At 40.5% G+C, this 16,134-nt stretch overlaps 1 protein-coding gene across 2 annotated transcripts in view; it reads right to left on the minus strand.

Moving 5' to 3' along the window:
• The window catches only part of LOC308248694 (U3 small nucleolar RNA-associated protein 14 homolog A-like), a 76,895-nt gene that overhangs the window by 58,402 nt on the left and 2,359 nt on the right, over positions 1-16,134 (minus strand). The window contains exons 2-3 of one of the 2 annotated variants that reach the window (XM_080668966.1): positions 11,033-11,134; positions 5,960-6,072 (exon numbers count right to left, since the gene is read on the minus strand). The gene's annotated coding sequence lies outside the window, so the exon portion shown is untranslated. The remainder of the gene's footprint in view (positions 1-5,959; positions 6,073-11,032; positions 11,135-16,134) is intronic. The other variant, XM_080668965.1, reaches the window with a different exon arrangement.

A 16,134-nucleotide genomic window follows, 5' to 3' on the forward strand; every position in this document is an offset into this window, starting at 1 on the left:
GGGCAGAGAACACAGATTCCCTCATTGTTATTGTTACTTGTGAATTGTTATTTATTTGTTTATTTATTTTTATCTGTTACTGTTGACTGTCAACTATCCTGCACCCACCTAAGAAAAAAGAAGTATGTGTCGACCATTTTGCTTTTTATCCAATCCTAGAGGTTTCACCTCTTTTTGCTTTCTGACGTCTCCCTAATCTCTGACCAATGGAGTTCATGCAACCCACTTACGCCTCCTCTTTTGATTGTAATGTATAAAACAAGGTGAAAAAACGCCATTCTCCAGAGCATTATCTCAATACTTTGAGATTCTGCTTCTTGGCAATTGTTGACAGTTTGGCTCAAATAAACTCACAAAAAATTCTTTACAGGTTTGAATGTTTCTTAGGTTAACAGACATAATACACTTTTTGTAATAAATAATTTAACAACTTGAATTAATTTATGCTAGACATCAATCAACCCAAATTTGCTCTTTTCCCATTATTTCTAACATACCACTGAACAGCACTTCATAAAAATAACAATGTAAAATGAAGTCACACATTGTCTCAAACTAAATTTGTTGATCTTCTATTAATCTAAGGCCTATACATCAGTTATAAAGTGACTTTTATCCTGCTGGCAATGGAGTAATTCATGCCTGAAGCAAGCAAAGAGAGATAAGCACAAATCTCTGGAAATCTTGGGCTTTCCAGTTTCAGTACAAAGCTAGATCTTCATAAACGAGGAAACAAACTGAATCTCCTAAAAACTAAGTGTAGAGAAACAAACAAAAGTCTACTTTATATAAATGATTTGGATAGTTTATACAACTTTAGGGTCAATTCTATTTTATTTATGTTTTAATATATTTTTATTGATTTCAGAGAGGAAGGGAGGAGAGATGGAAACATCAATGAAAAGAATCATTGATTGGCTGCCTTCTGCACGCCCTCCACTGGGGATCAAGCCCGCAACCCTGGCATGTGCCCTTGACTGGAATCGAACTTGGGACCCTTCAGTGCGTAGGCTGACGCTCTTATCCAGAGCCAAACCAGCTAGGGCAGTGGTCGGCAAACTGCGGCTCGCGAGCCACATGTGGCTTGCGCGCCGCGGTTTGCCGCTCTGCTGACTAATGAGTTTGCCGACCACTGGGATAGGGGCTTAATCACAAGGAACAACAACAGCCTGTAATTATTGGAATAGAGAGTCTAGGTCAGTGGTCGGCAAACTCATTAGTCAACAGAGCCACAGGTTGCAGACCACTGAGCTAGTGCTAGGGACAATTTTAATTAAATTAGTAAGAAAATGCAAATTTTCCAGCATTTATGCTTTTACTCTGTTAAGGTAGACGGATTTACCTTAGATAGGGAAAAAGTCACCAAGACTTGTATTATCAAACTCCTTAAGAGGCATTTTAGCCTTAAGTGGGCCTTCCAGAAAATGACTGTAAGCATATAAAATGAAATTAGGATAATTAAAGTACTTAAAATATCGGAACCTCTGTTGATGGTGGCTGTGTTGTGCTATATAATCTGCTCCCGTTTAAAAACTCATCCATAGGAGAAACCAAGTTGGCGGCATAAGCAAACACCTAAACTGCTGCCTCGCACAACAATTTCAAAACTACAACTAAAAGACAAAATGGACATCATCCAGAACCACAGGAAGGCTGGCTGAGTGGAAATTCTACAAATAGAAGGAGAGAGAAAAGCACACTGAGACTCAGAGGAGCTGCAGAAGGCAGAGGTACAAAGGTGCGTGCATGGAGAGGGCTGGCAACTGAGTACGCAACTGGCTTTTTCAATAGGGAGGGAGACAAAAGCTCCCGACTGCACTGAATTCCAGTTCCAGGCGAGACTTTAGGGACCCAGACTCATTCGGGGAGAAACTGGACTGTCTGGCAGCAGGCGAAACTCGAGGGTGGCTTTCTCTCAGAGTTGCTTGCAGCGATTACCACGGGACACTGAGACCCCGGGGCCTATTAGGGCAGGGCTGATGGGAAACCAATGCTGTCTGCTCCGCCCTAAGACTCCGCCCTATCCAAGCTGAGCACAGAGGCTTTTGCAAGTCCTGTCTCATAAGGGTGTCTCCAGCACAGAAATTCTCCCAGTGGAGACACAGCTGATCCTCACAGCCAACTGGCCTGGAGGTCAATTCCTCCCAGTGATACCAACAACAATCAAGGCTTAACTACAACAAGACTGTGCACACAGCCCACAAAGGGGTGCACCAAGAGTGTCCACCTCAGGTAACTGGGGAGGCTGAGCCACTGTGCCCTAGAGGACACCTAGCACACAAAGCCACTCTATCAACTCAGGGAAGCAGCCAAAATGCAGAGACAAAGAAACAGGTCACAAATTAAAGAAATGGAGGAAAGCAAACTACTGGATATAGAGTTCAAAACCACAGTTATAAGGTTTTTCAAGAATTTTCTAGAAAAGGCTGATAAATTTAGTGAGACCCTCGAGGATATAAAAAAGGACCAACTAGAAATTAAGCATACACTGACTGAAATAAAAAATAATATACAGATATCCAACAGCAGACTAGAAGATTGCAAGAATCAAGTCAAAGATTTGAAATACAAAGAAGCAAAAAACACCGAACCAGAAAAGCAAAAAGAAAAAAGAATCCAAAAATATGAAGATAGTGCAAGGAGCCTCTGGGACAACTTCAAGTGTACCAACATCAGAATTATGGGGGTGCCAGAAGAAGAGAGAGAGCAAGATACTGAAAACGTATTTGAAGAAATAATGACAGAAAACTTTCCCCACCTGGTGAAAGAAAGACTTACAAGTCCAGGAAGCGCAGAGAACCCCAAACAAAAGGAATCCAAAGTGGACCACACCAAGACACATTATAATTAAAATGCCAAGAGCAAAAGACAAAGGGAGAATATTAAAAGCAGCAAGAGAAAAACTGTTAGTTACCTACAAGGGAGCACCCATACGACTGTCAGCTGATTTCTCAACAGAAACTATGCAGGACAGACGGGAGTGGCAAGAAGTATCCAAAGTGATGAATAGCAAGAACCTACAACCAAGATTACTCTACCCAGCAAAACTGTCATTCAGAATTGAAGGTCAGATAAAGAACTTCACAGATAAGAAAAAGCTAAAGGAGTTCATCACCACCAAACCAGTATTATCTGAAATGCTGAAAGGTATTCTTTAAGAAGAGGAAGAAGAAGAAAAAGGTAAAGACAAAAATTATGAACAACAAATACATATTTATCAACAAGTGAATCTAAAAATCAAGTAAATAAAAAATCTGATGAACAGAATAAACTGGTGAATATAATAGAATCAGGGGCATAGAAAGGGAGTGGACTGACAATTCTCAGGGGGAAAGGGGTTTGGGGGGTGCGGGAAGAGACTGGACAAAGGTCGTACAGCTATGGATGAGGACGGGGGGTGGGGGGCAGGTAAGGGTAGAGGGTGGGATGGGAACTGGATGCAGGGGAGCTATGGGGGGAAAGAAGAGGAACAATTGTAATAGTCTAAACAATAAAGATTTATTTAAAATAATAAAAGAAAAGAAAATAACATCCATAATTCCTACATGCAGGAAAGAGAAAAGTTTGGAAATTGGATTTTTGTGATTCTGTTTATGTCCTCCAGGCTCCAAATTATTTAACTGAGTAAAAAATCCTGCTTTACTTCTAGTGTTGGTCTCCCTTCCCTGGCCCTTTCAACTATAGGCCTGAGCCCCATTTCCAGTAAACTTCTGTCCCACCCTTGCTCCTGAGCCCAAGTTCATCCTCTGTCTAGAATGAGTTCTCGCCCCACCAGAAGGGGTGTCCAGAATGGATCTTGCCGCACTTTCCGTAGCCAGATGGGTATGGGGAGCAGGAGGCTTCTCCCCTAATCACTTCTCCAATCGTACCTCAGGACTTCTGTTTTGGTTTCCAGATTGGTCAACACCCAGAAAGAAGCCCTGAGTCTCAGCCCTCTGCCCCCAGATGTGACCCTTATCCATAACCATCTAGTAACCATAGGCCTGGCCCTACATCTGGGACCACACTGACCCCTGGTGGATGCTGTTCTTCCTGCCTGGAGATCCTTGCAGCCTGCCCACCCCTCACTTCACAAATGCCACCAAAATATCTCTGTAGGTGGGGACTGAACTGTAATTTGCCACTCCTGTGAAAAAAATATAACTAGGACTGTGGAATATACCTCAGCAGTGTGCTGACTGATATATTTTCAGGCTTTTTACAAGTTGGACTGTTAAACATAGCCATTATTCCAATTTAAATGACATAAACTTACAATTGATTTATATTAAAAGTAAAGATCATAAGTACACAAAACTCATCACTTCTTAATAATCTTGCTACATTTTACTACTGTCTATGGCCGTGAGTTATTTTCATCTATTGTTATCTGGATGGTGGAAATTACTCCACTTGTCAATCATGGTTGAATTGCAACCCATATGTTGGCTATAGATATGAATTCAGCAAAACTCAGTGAAAGCACTCAGTCAGAATCAGTTGGCTATACGAAATTTAAAAGAAAAAGTATCGTATATTTTATTATCACTTATATATTGTGTGCTACACACCCTTTATATCAGTAAAATGTATAAATTGATATCATTTTTTCCAGAGAGCTAATTGTTAAACATCTTGCAGCACACTACAGTATCCTTTCTTTCCTTTTTTTAAATATATTTTTATTGATTTCAGAGTGGAAGGGAGAGGGAGAGATAGAAATATCAATGACGAGAAAGAATCATTGACTGGCTGCCTCCTGCAGGTCCCACCTTGGCAATCGAGCCTACAACATGGGCATGTGGCCTGAACCCTGACCTCCTGGTTCATAGGTCGATGCTCAACCACTGAGTCATGCTGGCTGGGCTACAGTATCCCTTCTTCCCACTCCAGCCTCAGTTCTGTGGTCTCATTAAACTCTCCTGATTCTGGTCACCTCCCATTATTGACTTTGGACCAATTGGAAGTTGGAAGCTCATACTCAACCCCCTCTTGATTTATCTTGTCCAGATGGAAGGACACCCATTAGCATAACACACCTGGCTGCTTCTGCTCCCTCACACATTCCTCCCCCAGGCAGGTGAACTGACTTACCTGGTTGGTGAGTTTAGGAGAAAAGTCATGCATGGCCTAAATCCTGCCTCTATTCCTTTTCTTAGGAGCTACCCACAGGGAGCATCTTTCTCCACATGGGGAAGCCTGCCCTGTTCTGATGTTGCCTGAGGTTACTATGTAAGTTGGTCAAATTTTGGAGTTCATATTAAGAACTCCACTTGCTCCAAGATAGAAGCTACACTCTATGAAGTTGCCTTATTAATATAAGGGCCATATATTGGCTTCCATCTGCTGACTCTTTTGTCTTCTCAGTTAGTTCAAATCTGAATGGAGAAAAGGGGTGCTATTTATTGGGCCCCTTAGAAACTCCAAAAGGATCCTCTGTCATCAGCCTTTGTTCTTGAGGTCCCAGAATGCCTTATGGCTATGCCTATATGTATTGGTATGCACAAGCCTTTACTAAGTTAAGAAAACTTTAATGGCAAATTTATTTGCTTAGAATTCCTCTTATTACCAATATGTGGTAATAATAATGCTTACACAATTCAGCTTCTCTCATGTGCCAGACATTATACAAACATAGACCTTGAAAAACAAGCATTATTGACCCAGAGTGTTTTAGTAATTTTCCCAAGGTCACAAAGTGACCAAGCCACAGTTGTCTGATTCCAAGGCCCTTTCTCTTTCTGTTACATTTTATCTCCTTCCCCTTTTCGTTCTCTTTCCTCCTATCCCATCCCTCCAGTCTTCCCTTCTCTCCTCTTTCCAGTCCTGCCATGACCTTCCCTCATTTCCACATTTTCTAGCCTTTGACACATCAGAAAATGAAGACAGTATTTGTGACCTCAGAAATTGAAGTGTGTGTGTGTGTGTGTGTGTGTGTGTGTGTGTGTGTGTGTACATATAAAATTCTACAAAATCTTACCCCAACAGTTGGGCTCTCAAGAAACTTGGCAGCAGGCAGTAGGAAAATTGTGGCTCCTCAATAGTATGTGCCTCAGATTTCTCACAAGGAATGTTCAGCATCCATTCAAGGTCCTGGGGGAAGAGGTCACAAAGAAACTAGTGTGCATTGAGAGAGGCCACAGGACTTCATCAAGCTGGGGTCTGTCTAGGTTTGACCTGGGGGCTGGGCTCTATGTGCAAAATGCAGCCTTTCCTCAAATGGAGTGTTTGCTGTTACCTCTGGATCAAGGTTTCTTTTGCTGGTGTCAATAGTTGTGTAATACATTCAGGAATTGAGCAAACAGTTTAGAGATTACTTGGGGAATGATTGAGGAGGGAATGAAAGAAAAAATATATAATTAATATATTGTTTGTATATTTAATATACTTATATATGATTAATATCTATAGTAATATATTTCTTTATCATATGTAATGGATTCTCAATGGGGTAATATTGCCCTCAAAGGTGTGAAAATTGGTTCTTGGGGGAGAGGGTGAAAAAATATCACTCTTTTTACATATAAAGCACAGGTAGTACCTACATACATACAGTACCTAAACAAATACACGGTATGTGTGTGGTATTAAAATTTCATGGAGGGAATATTAAGAAAAACATGTCTAAAAAGGTTCCTTAGGGGAGCAGTAGTTTTTTTACATGACTGAAAAACACTGATGTTTAAAAAGAGCTTAGTGGAGTATGTGACATGTAATAGGGATTCAATACCCAATGACATTTGTAGTTGCTATTACAAATGGTTAGTTATTATTACTGCCCTATAAACTAAAGAGAGAACCATGCCATGCTATCCCGACTAGGGTAAAGAAGGGTGCACTGTGGCATGTTCCCAGATGAAGTTAGCTTATGGTGGATCCTGTGGGAGATACAAGTCAGAACTGCCCACAGTTCTAAAAAACAAGCAGATTCTTACACATGGCTGGGATGACCTCTGGGATGCCCAGGAACACTTGGGCGTGGTGTATTAAATTCCAAAGAACATGCAAAGCATAGATGTGTGTGGGCAGTGCACAGGCTACCACAATGTCCACTTTAATCCTCTGGGGAAGGACATGCTCCCAAATTCACTTTCCTCCCAGCTGAGAAGTCCACCACCATGTTTCCTGCACATGCCTTTGTTTCTCCTTACAGGGGATCTGGCTTCTAGAAGGCACTCAGTAAATGAGTTAATATGGGGTAGAAGCAGCTTCTGCTGGTTGGAAGAAAAATAATCCAATGATTACTTCAAAAATCTAAGTTTGGCCCTGGCTCAGTTGGTTGAAGCATCATCCCGTACACCAAAAGGTTGAGGGTTCAGTTCCTCGTCAGGGCACATACCTAGGTCCGGGTGTATACGGGAGAAAACTGATCAATATTTCTCTCACATTGATGTTTCTCTCTCTCTAAGAAATCAGTAAAAATACAACCTTGGGTCAGGATTGAAAAAGTAATAATAAAGTCTAAGTTTGTGTTACTTTTAGCATACCAAGTGGTTTCATATATAGTATCTTATTAAATCATCATCATAACCCTGTAAGGTCAGTATGACATCCCCACATAAAGGATAAAGAAGCTGAGGCTTGGCAAGTTCACTTAGTTATTGTCCTCTCTACCTATCTAGTAATAAATAGCAGGGCAAGCATCCTTTCTATTATATTACACCCATAATATTCTTTTCCCACAGAGCAGGAAGGCACATGAAATGGTAAAGCTATGGAGGAAAAGTAACATGCTGGGACATGCGGACTCCCCTTGTGAGAGATATGGTAATGTCTGAGAATTGACACAATCAATGCATGCAAGAAGGGGTGTTATTTTCATGGAGTATGAATCTAGCCTATGGCAGAGACTTCTGTGGAAGGTCAAAGCTATCAACTGCCAAGTTACAGGGAAGTGAAAAGCAATCAAAATAGAAAACAGACTATGGAAGTATCCTGCGATACTGTGAAATCCGGTGTATAAAATAAAAGACTTAGAAAACTAAAGAAATAAAGGACTTAGGGGCACAAATGTTGAGAATACAATATGAAATGAAATATGAACTATTAGATACACATTGGTGTAATTTTTTATTTCAGGGCCATAGCTTCAAATGTAGGAATGACAGATATTTGACTAAGAATGGAGAGTATTTTTCAAAGACTGAAAAGAATGTTTAGTCAGAGACCAACTCCTCTGGCCAAAAGGGCTGTAAATGGAAAACAGATGGGAAGGAGAAAAAAAACACCTAGACAAAATTGAAATGGGTTTCCATGGATGACATTCAAGAAGGCTGGGAAGAATTTCAACAGGAGGGAGATGCTGGGTAATTTAATGAGAAAACAATTGGAAAGGACATCAGGAAACAAACATACACAGCAGATATCCAGATATCATGCACAGAACATGAGCAACATAGTAACCTTGAGCTTACAGCACACAGGGTGACAAACAAGACCTCAGAGATACCACTGAGCGTTGCCGTGATGGAATGGATCCATGGGAACATACAGATAGAAGGGTGTGCTGTGCGCAAAAGACCTGTTGGGAGGAGATGGAGCAGCACTATAGGCTGTGATAACAACAGAGTCAGAGGAATTCCTGAACACTTGGATGAGGATGAAAGGAGAGAGGAGCAGAAGTAATGTTGTTAGGGAAGCAGAGCTGAGCCACTTGGAGTAAAGCCACACAATTGGCAGAACACACACAATGGAGATACCATTCTGGGTACTTCATTCAGACAAAAGCAGATTCTTTTACTTGCCTTCCTAACAATTTCATGTCCTATAAGGTAGAGGAAGGAATAAAAATAACTGAACTCTGACTGATTCTAACCAATGGGAAAAAGTAATTTGTTGGAGTGAAAGGGATGAGCACCTTTCTTTTTTTTTTTTTTTTTTTTTTTTTCAAATTTTTATTAAGGTATTATATGTGTACATATCTTATCATTGCCCCCCACCCCCACCCCACTCCCATATATGCCCTCACCCCCCAATGTTTTGCATCCGTTGGTTACTCTTATATACATGCATATAAGTCCTTCAGTTGATCTCTTATTTCCCCCACCTCTCCCTAACCTTACCACTGTAATTTGACAGTCTGTTTGATGCTTTACTGCCTCTGTAACTATCTTTTTGTTCATCAGTTTATAATGTTTTTCATTATCCCCAAATGAGTGGGATCATGTGGTATTTTTCTTTCATTGACTGGCTTATTTCACTTAGCATAATGTTCTCTAATTCCATCCAAGTGCCTACAAATGGTAGTAATTCCTTCTTTTTTACGGCAGCATAGTATTCCATTGTGTAGATGTACCATAGTTTTCTGATCCAGTCATCTGCTGATGGGCATTTAGGCTGTTTCCAGATCTTAGCTATTGTAAATTGTGCTGCTATGAACATAGGGGTGCATATATCCTTTCTGATTGGTGTTTCTGGTTTCTTAGGATATATTCCTAGGAGTGGGATTACTGGGTCAAATGGGAGTTCCATTTTCAGTTTTTTGAGGAAACTCCATACAGTTCTCCACAGTGGCTGCACCAGTCTGCATTCCCACCAGCAGTGCACGAGGGTTCCTTTTTCTCCGCATCCTCGCCAACACTTGTCGTTTGTTGATTTGTTGATGATAGCCATTCTGACAGGTGTGAGATGGTATCGCATTGTTGTTTTGATTTGCATCTCTCGGATAATTAGTGACTTTGAGCATGTTTTCATGTGTCTCTTGGCCTTCCTTCTGTCTTCTTTCGAAAAGCTTCTATTTAGGTCCGTTGCCCATTTTTTTATTGGATCATTTATCTTCCTTTTATTATGTTGTATAAGCTGCCTGTAGATGTTGGAAATTAAACCTTTATCAGTGATACCATTTGCAAATATGTTCTCCCATACAGTGGGGTTTCTTGTTGTTTTGTTGATGGTTTCTTTTGCTGTGCAAAAGCTTTTTATTTTGATGTAGTCCCATTTGTTTATTTTCTGTTTGGCTTCCATTACCCTAGGGGCAGTATCACTGAAAAAGTTCTTTTGGCATATGTCTGAGATTTTGCTGCCTGTGGATTCCTCTAGTATTTTTATGGTTTCCCGTCTTATATTTAAGTCCTGTACCCATTTTGAGTTTATTTTTGTGTATGGTGTAAGTTGGTGATCTAGTTTCATTTTTTTGCATGTATCTGTCCAATTTTCCCAACACCATTTATTAAAGAGACTGTCTTGACTCCATTGTATGCTCATGCCTCCTTTGTCAAATATTAAATGCGCATATTGGTTTGGGTCGATATCTGGATTCTCTATTCTGTTCCATTGATCTATATGTCTGTTCTTGTGCCAGTACCAGGCTGTTTTGATGACAGTGGCTTTGTAATACAGCTTGAAATCTGGTATTGAGATCCCTCCTACTTTATTCTTCTTTCTCAGGATTGCTGTGGCTATTCGGGGTCTTTTTTTATTCCAGATGAATTTTTGGAGAGTTCTTTCTAGGTCTGTGAAATACGCCGTTGGTATTTTAATGGGGAGTGCATTGAATCTATAGATTGCTTTGGGTAGTATGGACATTTTGATGATGTTGATTCTACCAATCCATGAACATGGTATGTTCTTCCATCTGTTTACATCTTCCTCTATCTCTTTTTTCAGTGTCCTGTAGTTTTCCGCATATAGGTCTTTTACCTCCTTGGTTAGGTTTATTCCTAAGTATCTTAATTTTTTTGGTGCGATGGAAAATGGGAGGGATGAGCACCTTTCAAGGGAGGGCAAGGTTGAGCTGGATAAAATGTATACAGAGGACTGTAGGAAGCTAGATTTCAAAATATTTTAAGAAAATAAAAGCATAATTCCACAAGTTTCCAAAAGGAGACAGTACCAGAAAGGTGCTTAGAAACATGACTATGGGCAATTCCAATGAAAAGAAAAGCGGTAAGGAGATTCTTAAAGAAGTTAGCATGATGGCACACAGCACTTTAAGTGAGGGTATAGGATGAACATTCAAAAGATGGAGGCAGCCCTGACTGGTTTGGCTCAGTGGATAGAGCGTTGGCCTGCGGACTGAAGGGTCCCAGGTTCGATTCCGGTCAAGGGCATGTACCTTGGTTGTGGGCACATCCTCAGTAGGGGGTGTGCAGGAGGTGGCTGATCCATGTTTCTCTCTCATTGATGTTTCTAGCTCTCTATCCCTCTCCCTTCCTCCCTGTAAAAAATCAATAAAATATATTTTTTAAAAAATATGGAGGTAAATGACAACACTATGGTAGTAACATAGAACCATAAATAGTAGCAGTAATGTTAAAATCCTGGAAGAATCAAAGCATGTAAAAATGTAAGGACCAGAAAAAGTGTTATGGGACCAAGGGAATTAGAATAAATGTTAAGAAGGATGTACTATTTCTCAAATGATATCACATTCCTTTAGGCTCTGAAAAGGACTACGATGGGGCTGAAACGCCAAAATAGGTAAGAGTATGTTGAAATCTACAATTTGAAAATATGTTACCGATTCCTTTTGAAATCTAAACTGGGATCCAAACTTTGTGGTCCAGTCTGTGAATCAACTGGCATACATTTGGCTATCCTCAAACTTTCTTATTTCAAACACTTTGGGTCCTGGGACTCTTCTTAGTTAATATATAAAAGCTCTGCAAAACAGAGGCAAGCATGTATTGCAAAACCACAAATAATAAGCATGGGTCCATGAAAAAGGAACCCTCACTTTCCATTCAACTTTTCTTGCATATAAATGGTTGAGTGAAACTGGCTTTATAGTTTCCAGTTCCCATTGGTATTCCTAGTCTGTCTCATTTTTTCTTGGGTTTCCTCATTGCCAGTTCCAAATTCTTATAAAGTAGATGCAGCATAATTTCGTCAAGGTTCATTTATGTTTTAGCACGGACCAAAATGTCCTTCCTTTTCTTTTGCCCTAGCTGGTTTGGCTCAGTGGATAAAGCTCTGGCTTGAGGACTGAAGGGTCCCAGGTTCAATTCCAGTCAAGGGCACATGCCCGGGTTGCGGGATCGATCCCCAGTAGGGCGCGTGCAGTAGGCAACCAATGATTCTCTCTCATCATTGATGTTCCTATCTCTCTGTCCCTCTACCTTCCTCTCTGAAATCAATAAAAATATTTTTTAAAAAATTCCTTCATTTTTAAGGCTAGATAATATCCTATTGTATGTATATGCCATATTGTGTTTACCCATTCATCCGCCTATAGGTATTTGGGTTGTTTCCACCTTTTGACTAAAGTGAGTTATGCTGCTGTGAACATGGGTATACAAATATCTGTTTGAATCTGCTTTGAATTTTTTGGGGTATATAACCATAGTGGAATTCCTGGATCAAATGGTATTTTCATGCTTCATATTTTTTGAAGAACAGTCATGGTGGATGCACCATTTATATTCCTACCAGCAGTGCACAAGGGTTGCAATTTCTCTGCATCCTAGTAACCCCCTAAGGGCAAAGATTCGGAGATTCATCGATATAGGTAGGACCTGGAATATAATCGCTTCCCCAATAAATATGGAGAATAAATTATAATAAACCAGTTAACAAGTAAACATGGTAAAACAAAAAGTCAGCTATGATTTTTAGTTCAAAAGGCAAGCCTGGTATGCTTGAAATAAATGCATTAAAATCAGCTTTAGCCAGAAATGAAAAACCTGTTGAATGAGAAAAAGAATGAATTGGGGGAAAAAGAAAACAAAACAAGAAAAACAATCACAAAACTAAACACACTGAACTTTAGCAAAAGATGTATTTCACAATTTATATTGCTAACCATTTTTCTACTCTTGCAAAACTGAGAAAATCAGGTCAAATGAGAAAAAGGAATGTTGGGCTGTGTAAATGATACCGTTTAAACATAAAACATGTGAATGTCAGGCCTTTGCCCCACTGGCTGGCTGACTGCACCATAAAACCAGCTTTTCAAATCGTAATAGCTAAGTAGAGAAGCATACTTTTAGGGATATCTATGTGGTGTGTATGACAGTTGAAATTCTAGAGATTAAGAACCATCTGTATGGCTAAATGACTTTTCAAAAGGTTGTAAAAAACTGTAAACTCACCAGCAAACTATGAGAACATCATTTCCATACACTCCCTGGGGACAGAAGTTCCTGCACTCAGGACACTTCCAAACCTTGCCCTATGTATTTCATCTGGCTATTCAGCTGTATCTTGTATCATATCTTTATTATATAACTAGAGGCCCAGTGCATGAATGCGTGCACAGGTGGGGTCTGACTGTCCTGCCCCCGACTGGGGTGGAGGGGCCGATCAGAGGCGGGCCAGCTTGGGGGAGGGGCCACATGCGGCTGGCTGGCCCCACCCCCTGGTCAAACTCCCGGCCAAGGGGACAATTTTCATATTAGTCTTTTATTATATAGGAGGATAAACTGGTAAATGTGTTTCCCCAAGTTCTAGCAAATCATCAAACTCAAGAAGGGGGTTGTAGGAACTCTAGTTTATAGCCAGTCAGCTGAAGTACCAGTAACAAGCTGGCATTTGTTACTGGCATCTGAAGTGGGGGCAGTCTTGTGGGACTGAGCCCTTAGCTTGTGGGATCTGATGCTATCTCAAAGGTAGACAGTGTCAGAATTTAGTTGAACTGTAGGACATCTAGTTGATGTCTATGGATAATGGAAGAATGCTCAGTGTGGGGGGGAAATCCCACACATTTGGTGACTGGAAGTATTCAGAGTAATAACTGATTATAATAGGAGATACAATAGAGGTTCTCCTATTCCATAGGAAGAGGCACAGAGGGACAGACATACTAAAGGGAGAACATCATATGATGATGGAGGTAGAGATTGAGGTGCTGCAGCTGCAAGCCAAGGAAAGCCAATGACTGCCAGCAAACGAACAGAAGCTGGAAAAAGGCAAGGAAGGATTAGCCTTGACAGGTTTCAGAGGGAGCAGAGCCCTGCCAATGCCTTAATTTTGGACTTCTAGCCTCCAGAACTGTAAGACAAAACATTTTTGTGATTTTAAGCCACGCAGTTTGTGGTACTTGGTAATGGCAGCCCTAGGAAACCAGGAAGATTCAATAAAGGGACTCTACAATGATGTAGGGGAAGAGTAAAGTATAGGGAAACCACAGGGAGAGTGCAGTAACCTGGAGTGAAAAATAAGGGCTCTCTAGGCCTGAAAGGACAAAATAGAGAGCAGTTATTAGAACCTGGAAGGACAATTACCTGCAAGAAGAAAGTCACCTGGAGGGCCAACCTAACAGAAGCAATGACCTTGTATCAAGAGCACTGCCAACCATAAAGAGAAATAAATTGCCTAACTTCACTCTCTTCCCTCCCTCTCTCCCTTCCTCCCTCCCATCTCCTCCTAGGACTCCCCAGGAAGGCAACTCTGGTAACCCAAATAGGTCAGCCTTCTTGGAGCCAATTGCTGGGTGAAGAAGAGGAAAGACAGAATGATGGAAGAAGAATGAAAGATATCTGGCACATTCTCTGTAGCAACTCTTATTTTTTCTAAGCACTATTGATCCTCTTTATGTGCTTTTTCCCCCCTTTCATGTGCTTTTAAAAAATATATTTTTTTATTGATTTCAGAGAGGAAGGGAGAGGGAGAGACAGAAACATCATTGATGAGAATCATTGATCAGCTGCCTCCTGCACACCCCACCCTGGGGATTGAGCCCGCAACCCGGGCACGTGCTCTGACCAGGAATCGACCTATAACCTCCTAGTTCAGTGGTTGGCAAACTCATTAGTCAACAGAGCAGCAAACTGCGGCTCACGAGCCTCAGTTTGCCGACCACTGTCCTAGTTCATAGGTCAATGCTCAAACACTGAGCCACACCAGCTGGGCCTCTTCATGTGCTTTTAAAAGAATAATACTTATTATCACTGATATATTGTATATATCTTTAATTTTAGCTTATTATGTGTTTATTATCCCACTAGAAGGGCAATTTTTTCAACCTTTTTCATGTCATGGCACACATAAACTAATTACTACAATTCTGCAGCACACTAAAAACTGTATTTTTTGCTTATCTTACAAAAAATAGGTATGGGGTGATAAGTTTACAACTGAGAGGCAATTGACATTTGCAACTAGCACCTGCTCTATTCCAGGATCCCATCTATAAGCTGGGGAAAGAGCTGTGAATAAGGCACTGAGTTCCTCTCCCCAAGAAGAGACACGGGAAATGGGGTAATCATGGGAGACAGATAATAAACAAGTTTAAAAATAATAACTTCAGGTAGAACGTGCCTAGAATGCTGCCATGCCTAGAGTAAAGGGCAATACACTAGGTGTACTGGTTAATAATGCGGATTTTGTTTCAATAGATGGAGTTACACATATGTTGATATATATGTGATTTGATATGTATGCTATTTTGTTGTATTGACAAGCTTCAAAACTTCATATGTCAAATTTTCTGAAGGTGTTAACATCAAAGATATTTTTACGCTTAAAAACGTCAAATTTCATGCCAAAAAAAGAGCATTTGCAGAAAGTTTTAATTCATTACTTTATTTTGAAGAAAAGTGCTGCTGAAAGTTATCATATACTTCGGGAAGCTTATGATGAATATGCTCCATCTCAAGATACTTGTGAACACTGATTTAAACACTTTAAAAGTGATGATTTTGATGTGAAAGACAAAGAACATCCAGGTCAATTTGAACCACACTTTGATCGTATAACGACCAGAATGGGCTATAACAGTGGTCGGCAAACTCATTAGTCAACAGAGCCAAATATCAACAGTACAACGACTGAAATTTCTTTTGAGAGCCAAATTTCTTAAACTTAAGCTTCTTCTAATGCCACTTCTTCAAAATGGACTCGCCCAGGCCATGGTATTTTGTGGAAGAGCCACACTCAAGGAGCCAAAGAGCCGCATGTGGCTCGCGAGCCGCGGTTTGCCAACCACTGGGCTAGAAGATACAGCAAAGTAATTTTGCTTCATGATAATGCACCATCACATACTTCAAAACCAGTTAAAGACACATTAAAAGATCTTGCCTGGGAAGTATTAACCCACCCGACATATTCACCAGACCTTACTCCTTCAGATTACTACTTGTTCCAGTCGATGGCACATGTACTTTCTGAGCAGCACTTCAAAACATATGAAGAAGTGGAAAATTTGGTCTCTGAATGGTTTGCCTCAAAACAAGAAAAGTTCTATTGGGACAGTATCTGAAAGATGGGGGAAATGTGTAG

The sequence above is a fragment of the Plecotus auritus genome (genome assembly GCF_963455305.1).
Source record: "Plecotus auritus genome assembly, chromosome: 5".
NCBI classification, from domain to species: domain Eukaryota; kingdom Metazoa; phylum Chordata; class Mammalia; order Chiroptera; family Vespertilionidae; genus Plecotus; species Plecotus auritus.